The sequence below is a fragment of the Moschus berezovskii genome, chromosome 11 (genome assembly GCF_049115385.1).
Source record: "Moschus berezovskii isolate FMDL1 chromosome 11, NW_MosBer_1.0, whole genome shotgun sequence".
NCBI lineage: Eukaryota > Metazoa > Chordata > Mammalia > Artiodactyla > Moschidae > Moschus > Moschus berezovskii.
The window spans coordinates 42,861,536-42,871,011 of record NC_142470.1 but is presented as its reverse complement, the minus strand read 5'-3'; positions in this window follow the sequence as shown (position 1 = coordinate 42,871,011).

Genomic DNA, 9,476 nt, shown 5'->3' with positions numbered 1-9,476 from the left:
GAGAGATTGTGGGTGGGAGGAGACAGGGACGACAGAGAATGAGATGGCTGGATGGCATCACCGACTCGATGGACATGAGTTTGAGTGAACTCCGGGAGTTGGTGATGGCCAGGGAGGCCTGGTGTGCTGTGATTCATGGGGTCGCAAAGAGTCGGACACGACTGAGCGACTGAACTGAACTGAACTGAATGGGTACCAGTGAAAAGACTGTCTCCATCTTGATTCCTCTGACACATACTTGTTACATGTCTGTATCTTGATTTTCTCTATTGTTAGTAGGTTGCTGGAGGTCCAGCATCTTGTTTCTGAACAGTGTTGAGTAAAAACTTTCTTGCTTTGTTTCTTCATCACAGAACCTTCGTGGGTGACTTTAGGCTCAAGGTCTCAGGTGAACTACCCTAGAATGGTTTCTCCCAGGATATTTCCTAAGCTGGGAACCCCCTTCTTTGATGCTTATATCCTCTTCAGGACTGGTAGAAAGTGGCTTTTTATAGACAAATATAAACAAAAGTTGTGGATGTGTTAACAGAGGTTACTCGGGCATCCAAGGCCAGAAGCTAGGCTATGGTAGAATGAGTTCAGATGGTCTGCTGTGGCAAGAAGTGTGTACTTCTCCACATCCTTACTACATGCAGAAAGGTACAGCATATTCCACCGGCAGGGTTGTCTTGAAAAAAGTGTTTGGGGTGTGTAGTTATGTTGGTTGTTCAGTCATGTCAACTCTACGACCCTATAGGATATAGCCCACCAGGCTCCTCTGTTCATGAAAATTTCCAGGCAAGAACCCTGGAGTGGGTAGCCATTCCTGTCTCCAGGAGATCTCCCCAACTCAGGGATAGAACATGGGTCTCCGGCATTGTGGACAAATTCTTTATTGTCTGAGCCACCAGATAGGCACAGTCAAAAATGTTGCTGAAACACAAAAGAAATCAACAGCTCAGCTTGATTTCCCCCTCCTCCTTGCACCTTTAATTTAAGAAAATTTCTCCCCTTTGAACATGAATTGCCACCAATTGCACAGTACCATGAAACTTACCTCATTAATATTGGCGAGAATAAAGGGGCCCGTGTAGTTGAACATAGAGAATTGAGCAAAGCTGCTGTTCCTAGGTTCTCTGGTCGCTGTTTCTCATCTCTAAGATTTATAAGACTTTACACATTTAACATTAACATTGGAAAATTGATTGAGGATCAAAAGAAGCTTCAGGTTACAGGACTGGGGTGTACTGTTGGTTGAAGGTAAAATTGGGTAAAACTAAGAACAGTCCTCTGAGATTGACAGCGAGTATACCAGTGTCCCAAGGACACATGACTACAGAATATGCATATCGAATTTGAGATGGTTATTGAGTTTATGCCTATGCCATCTTACTACGTAGACACTGAAGGCTAGATATTGACCACTTTCCATTTGAAGCTGCCCATTGAGAAGGAACACAATTCTATATACTTCAGCATAATTCTAGGTTAACCGTAACTAGAGCAGAAGTTAGGAGATACAAATTCTAGCTCAGCTGCTATCCCACCATTAATTTGTTTAGGAAGAGTCTCTTAATTTCTTAATGCCTCTGTTTTCATCTGTAAGATGGGCAGAAAGCAAAATATGGAGGTTTTGCTTATCATTCTGAGTTTTTAGGAGAAGAAAAGAGAACTTGTGCAGCCCCAGGGAGGGGAAGAAACAGCAAGAATAAAAACTTTGGGGCGCATACTGGAATTGAGTCTTGGGTGTCCTGCTTGAGGCAAAAAGCAGCTACTCAGAGACAGGCAATATAGTGTGGAAACCCCAATTATGAATTCAGTGAAAGGATGCTTTTTTTGGGGATAGCGTATTTCTGCAGGCAAGGAGTTCGGTGTGAAGTTCAGAGCGACACAGGAATTGAATTTGGTGTGGAGGCTCTACTAGGAGAAAACAACTACTGGAAGAAAGTGGTGGGCTTTAATTGAGCAGGTCAGGGTCAGAGGCTCTATTCATTTTATTCATGAATGAAAGGGCAAGTATAGAAAACACTGGGACTTTGTTTAGGAGGGATTTTGCTTGTGGTAAGAGTTCCAGTAAATCAGCTTGGTTTGAGGTTTCAACTTGGCAATAGGAGTGGGAAATTGGGCTGTAGCTGGTTGAAGGATGGTTTATGATACCATAGACGGTTTCCAATACCATATTGCCTACTAATAGAAGGGATATTTTAAGGACGGAGAAGGGAACCATAGCCTAAACAGGATGATCCACTAGGTCAAAATGTGACCTAAGAAATCGTTTGTGCATGGCGCTGTGCTGTTAAGTTGAATGTTTTAGTTGTGAAAATCAAGGATACTAGAGTACTAAATTTATATAAACATTTGAGAAAGAGACCCTATAAAAATTTGTTAAACATGAATTTTTAGTTAAATTTTAAAAATGAAATGAAGCACTCTTAGGTATCAGTTCAAATAAAAATATAAAAATATAATTCTAGACTATTTAGACATGAAATGAGAATGCCACACACTAGAACTGATAGAATGCAGTGAAAGCTATAATCAAATAAAATATACAATTTTAAATGTTTTAATTAATAAGTAGAAAAGACTACAATTAGTAAACTTTCAGCACAAGAAGTAAAAATGTAGACTTAAAGAGCATAAAAGAGAAATAAGTAAATATAAAGAAAGACTTTAATGAAAAAGAAAAGAGAACTCAGAAGAGGAAATGAAGTAGGATGAATTACTACCCTCGATTCTGTAGCTGGCGTCAAGATTGCAGCTGGTATTCACTGCCTTTCTGCTCCACCATTCATCCTAGTATCACCTTGCACCTGTCCAGCACCTCTGCAGGTCTAGGTGTTTATCTGGTGGGATGACTGACACCCACATGCTTGAGTAACTGGAATCCATAGTTGTCATGCCCTTCTCGGGCCATGACTGTGCGCTTGCCCATTTACTGTCAAAGCTGAACAAGGTTCTACCAAGACCTACCTTAGCAGATCAGCTGGTTTCCCAAAACATCCTTCCTTAGTCCAGTGTATATCAGCAGCCCTCTTTCTCCTTCATGGTTAGGGAGTTACCCTAGTGATTCTCTGTCTGTTGGTCTCTTGACGCAAGGATCCCAAAGTGACCAGGTGGAATCATAGCTTAGAGTTTAATGTGATTCTTGCTGTGTCACCTGCTGGGAGCTTTCCTTCTCTGAGACCCAGGATCTCTAAATCTATCGAGTTTAGGAATAGGAATCACTAGTTCCTTCACTGTGAGTGATGGTAAGTAGTGCCACTCCCTTTTTTCCTCTGAAACTATATATCCTGTTTGTGGAGATTCAGCCCCATATAGCACATACAGTGTGCATTGACTTAACATGTATATTATGTTCTGGAGTGGGTGCCCCATCCTCAGAGTATCATCTGTGAATTGGCACCTCAGCTGCACTTTGAAAGGCCATCCCATTGCTTTATCCAGCTGACAGCTTCTGGGTGATGCGATATGCAATAGGACTGCTGCTGCTAAGTCACTTCAGTCGTGTCCGACTCTGTGTGACCCCATAGATGGCAGCCCACCAGGCTCCGCCTTCCCTGGGATTCTCCAGTCAAGAACACTGGAGTGGGTTGCCATTTCCTTCTCCAATGCATGAAAGGGAAAAGGGAAACTGAAGTTGCTCAGTTGTGTCCGACTCTTCACGACCCCATGGACTGCAGCCCACCAGGCTCCTCCATCCATGGCATTTTCCAGGCAAGAGTACTGGAGTGGGTCGGACTAGTGCATCCAATAAACATGTGCCCATGGTTATGCTTCCCTTGCTATAAAGTGGGTGCCTTGGTCCATTATATTTGTCAGGTCTGGGTCAGCAGCTCAAATATTCAGCCCTAAACTAGTGATGCTGGCTGAGGCCTGTGGGTAAGAAAGGCAAACACATGAATAGAACGTGATTCAAATCCAATCAAGATGAATCATTCCTAGGACATAGCATAGAGTGCAGTGTAATCATTGGTTGTCTTTTTGAGCAACGGTCCCTGTTCAGAAACTCAGCATTGGTTTCTATCCCTGGTAGGTGAGACATCTGGTGCCAACAGTAGCTCCATCAGTCTTGGTGCCTGGAAGCTGATTCTGTTAGGCCCATGCACAGCCCTCATCCCTGTTTCTATGGCCGCTCAGTTCCTACAAACATTCTGCCAGCACTGAGTAGGGGGTTGATGCAGAGACAGGCTAACATCAGTTGAACAGCTCATCCTCTTGCCTATTTTCTTAGTCCTTTTATGGTGGATTAGTTAACACTAGAGATAAAGATCTTCACATTTTGTGTCAACTTCTGGAGGTTTGTCTTCATGCTTCTTCCCCAACTCTTCTTGCTTGTGAACTTCCAAGCTCTCTCTTTTGGGCCCCTAAACACACTAGAGGAGCAATTCCCCACTGGCCTTAAGCCTGTGTTCTTATCTCTAAGGTAAGAACATGTGTTCTTACCTTGAGCCACTTCTCATTCCATGCAGAGTGCAATGCCAGCTGCTTCTTCTGAAGCTCTGTCCTTTGGGAGGATTTTCTGAATCATTGCCTTTCTAGGCCACCTCTGAGGGAGGCTGTAGTATAATAGCTGTCCATTTTCACCCCACACCCACGTCTTGCACAGGCACATCTGTGAACCAAACTCAGCCTTTTTTCGCTTGTCATTTGGTCTCACAGGAGAGTCTTAAAGGACCTGCCCCTGTAGTCATAGATTTGAGCTGAGGGTGAAGCATTGGTGTAGGTGGAGTAAGTGAACTATGGGTCCTGGCAACCTGCTTGTGCTGCTTGCTTGTGCTCACTGGCCCTGCTTGTTGGACCGCATTGATCTATGAGGAATTGTTGCTGGGCCTGACCTTATTACTTGTTAGGTTTGACAGAACCTAGTTCATGGTGAACAGTTCTGGTCACATGGTTACTTAATGTTTTGCAATCAGGCATACACCTCTACCAGGAACCAGAAGCATACAGGAACCATTTTTTCACCTCTACAGTTGGCATGACCTTACTCCAGAACCTGAGGAGGCTATGCTCTGATTCTTCCTTTGGGGCATCCCATAAACTCCACAGGAAATATTTTCCCCATACCAACACCTCTAATTAATAGAGTCTGCCAGGTAATATTGACCATGGGGCAGGCCTGCTTTCATCACAGCTTGGTCCTGCTTCTCAAGCCCTTTTCTGCTCTGGGATCTACCACACACTGGTGGCCTATCATGTAACTCAATAGGAGAATCAGAGCAATATTTTCAAGAATGGAAAATGCTTCCTCCAGAACCTGGATTACCAGCATTGTACTACCTCCTTATTGATAGGAGGTTTGAGATGCAGAATTTTGTCCTTTTACTTTTGGAAGTAATGAATCAACATCTCCAGGTCTCTAAAAAATTCACTGATACAAAAAGTCCCTGAATCTTCATAGAATTTATCTCTCATCCTCTGGAAGTGTGTGTTACTGAGGCCTCCAAGCTACTTGTTACTTCTTATTCATCCTGCCCAATATAATGGATCAGTGTGACATTCTGTAGTAGGTCCAGTAGATTTCAATCTCTGCAGGTTACAGTATGACAGAAGCTGGGGAAGTTAGCAGTCCCAGGGAAAGATGGTTAATGTATTCTCTTGCCTGTTCCAAAATGAAGAAGAGCTATTTCTGACCTTTCTTTCTAATGGGGATGGAGATAGGGATTCACCAGATCAATGGCTGCATACCATATGTTTAAGGCCATGTTGACCTGCCCTAGAAAATGTACCACATCTGGCACAGCAGCTGTAATTGGAGCTACTACTAGATTGAGTTTGATGTCATCCACTGTTATCCCTTAGGATCAGTCTGGTTTTGTAATAAACAGACTGGAAAGTGGGTATTATGGGGACTACCAGTCCTGCATCCTAGATCATGATGACGTCTTTAGGGTGCTGCTAATTTCTGCCATTCTCCCAGAGATGTGATAGAGTGTTTTATTTATAATTTTTGACTGGGAAGGGGAAGTTTCAGAGACTTCCACTTGACCTTCCCCACTACAACACCTTTCACCCCAATGGTCAGGAACCTGTTGTAATGATTCTGTCATATACCAAGTGTGCTCATTCCATTTATTCATTTGGAATCCAAGGACATTTTCAAATCCCAGGGATGGATTTGTGGGCCCACTAGCCTACAAGCAAGATGGGCCCAGGACTCCACTTATTACTTGGCCCCCATAAGCTCCCACTCTAACGGTAGGTTATTCATTCAAGGATACAGGTTCCATTGCAGGCCAGAGACCTCTGTATCATCTGTAAGCAAGGGGGTGTTCTATACTAATAGGGATCAGTGAGTCACCTGTGTAGGTCCAGAGAGGTCAGGGGATCTGGAGTGTAAATGTTTTCAAGTATAGAGACCACAATGAGTCATCTCAAACCTCACAGTTTCACACCTTCCCCAATCAGGGCCACAACCTTGGCAAAGTGCTCTTCAGTTCTGTTCAGTTGCTCAGTCACGGCAGACTCTTCGCAGCCCCATGGACTGCAGCACATCAGTCTTCCCTGCCCATCACCAATTCCTGGAGCTTGCTCAAACTCATGTCCATCGAGTCGGTGATGCCATCCAGCCTTCTCATCCTCTGTCATCCCCTTCTCCTCCCGCCCTCAATCTTTCCCAGCATCAGAGTCTTTAACAGTGTCAGTTCTTCGCATCAGGCCGCCAAAGTATTGAAGCTTCAGGTAAAGTGCTCTTATCCAGGCTGAAAATCCAACTTTCTCTGGAGCTTTGTTATTCTTATAATTAAATCTTGGGCTTGATCCTTAACCTCCTCCTCCCACAAGAGATCAGAAATCAGAGCATCTTTACCTGCTGCCAACGAGGTCCTCCGGTTTTCACTTAGCCTTCAATTAGTGATTAATTACCCTCAGTCTTTTCTTGTCTTTCCTCAACACCTCAGTGCCACTCAAGCCATTGTCCTTATAATTACTACTTCCTCAGAACCTCTCAAACTTAAGCTACTGCACCTGCCAGTGAATTTTCTTCCAAGGGTAACCTATCCCAGGTTGCCACTGGTATAAAATTTTAGTTTTGTACTGCTGCTGCTGCTAAGTTGCTTCAGTCGTGTCCGACTCTGTCTGATCCCGTAGACGGCAGCCCGCCAGGCTCCACCGTCCCTGGGATTCTCCAGGCAAGAACACTGGAGTGGGCAAGCCTAAAGTTTTCTACCAGCTTCTAGGATAAGGTCCTCATTGCCAACTGGTTAGCAGGTGATCCAATTCCAAACTGGACTATTAGTTCAGCCTTCTTTCTTAGATCACCACTAACAACTGTCTTAAAAATGGTTTCCAGAGGGAAAAAAACTCTGAATTGGAGGCTCCCATGCAGGAAGCTCATTGGTAAATGCTCTCAGAGCCAGTACCTTAGGGGAAGTGGGGGAAGTGTTAGACTGTGGTGAAATTGCCCCAGGAACCACATTCACTTCCATGAGGAGCCCTGGAGCAGGATGGTTCTTGAGGATATCCCTGCTTTGAAGCAAGAAATCTGGACCTTGATAATCCCTAACCTACCAATCAGAGGACATGGACTGTCTGGTGGGGAAGTATAACTTTAGGCAAGGCAGCTGTCTCCTGCTCAGGGTGAGTGAAAAGAGAGACTCAGCTTAAAACTGCTGCTGCTGCTGCTAAATCGCTTCAGTCATGTCCGACTCTGTGTGACCCCATAGACGGCAGCCCACCAGGCACCGCCGTCCCTGGGATTCTCCAGGCAAGAACACTGGAGTGGGTTGTCATTTCCTTCTCCAATGTGTGAAAGTGAAAAGTGAAAGTGAAGTCGCTCAGTCTTGTCAGACTAGTAGCGACCCCATGGACTGTAGCCCACCAGGCTTTTCTGTCCATGGGATTTTCTAGGCAAGAGTATGGAGTGGCTTGCCATTGCCTTCTCTGCAGCTTAAAACTGCCATCCATCAAAACCCAGGAGCTAGGGAAATGTGTGTACAAGCCAAGATGGAGGGTCTAAACTATGCATCATAATAGTCATTGCTGTCTTATATAGGAGTGATAACCCCTAAAATAGGATGAGAAAGACAATTTGACTAATACTAACAACCAGAAATAGAAAATGTCTTTATACAAACTTTATCACTGCAGATGCTGATTGCAGCCATGAAATTAAAAGACGCTTACTTCTTGGAAGGAAGGTTATGACCAACCTGGATAATGTATTAAAAAGCAGAGACATTACTTTGCCAACAAAGGTCCATCTAGTCAAGGATATGGTTTTTCCAGTGGTCATGTATGGATGTGAGAGTTGGACTGTGAAGAAAGCTGATCGCCGAAGAATTGATGCTTTTGAACTGTGGTGCTGGAGAAGACTCTTGAGAGTCCCTTGGACTGCAAGGAGATCCAACCAGTCCATTCTAAAGGAGATCAATCCTGGGTGTTCATTGGAAGGACTGATGCTAAAGCTGAAACTCCAATACTTTGGCCACCTCATGCAACGAGTTGACTCACTGGAAAAGACTCTGATGATGGGAGGGATTGGGGGTGGGAGGAGAAGGGGGCAACAGAGAATAAGATGGTTGGATGGCATCACCGACTTGATGGACTTGAGTCTGAGTGAACTCCGGGAGTTGGTGATGGCCAGGGAGGCCTGGCGTGCTGTGATTCATGGGGTTGCAAAGAGTCGGACACGACTGAGCAAGAACACTGAGGACTGAACTGAACTGAACTGAATAAGAAATGTTGAAGAATTATTTGAAAAAACCCACAGTTCTATTGAGAAATAATCTATTAATATATGAAAGTTCTTCATTTCTGAATAAGAAAACTTAAAAGCCAGTTCTTTTCAAATTAACAGAATAGAATATCCAAAAATAGACTCAACTATATACAATAATTTGTATGTGAATTGTATAGTACTTAAAATTAGTAGGGAAGCCACTAATAATTAGTGATTATTCAATAAAAGGTTTTGAAACATATGGCAAACCACTGGGTACAAAAATTAAGATCTTCTACCTCACACCATATAAAAAATTAAGTTCTGAATGAATTCAATATTTAAGTAGATTATAAAAACCTATAGAATGCCAGGAGTAAATATGAGTGCTTTACAAAATCATCTTTTGGTAGGGTAGATATTTAAGTCTTAATACAGAAGGTAGATAATATTTAAGAAAAAGATAATTTACTAAATAAAGACTAGTTCTCCATAAAAATAATGAAAATTTAAAAATAAGTAAAACTAAGGATAAGGTATATGTAAGGATAGGTCTGTGTGCATCCTAAGTCGCTTGAGTCATGTCCAACTCTGTGACAGTAAGGACCATAGCCCACCAGGCTCCTCTGTCTATAGGATTCTCCAGGCAAGAATACTGGAGTGGGTTGCCTTGCCTTCTTCCAGGGAATCTTCCTGATCCAGGGATCAAACCTGTGACTCTTATGTCTCCTACATTAACAGGAGGGTTCTCTACCACTGGAGCCACCTGAGAAGCCTAAGGATAGGTCTACTAATATCCCATAAAGAACTTGTATAAATCTAAAGAAAAATACAA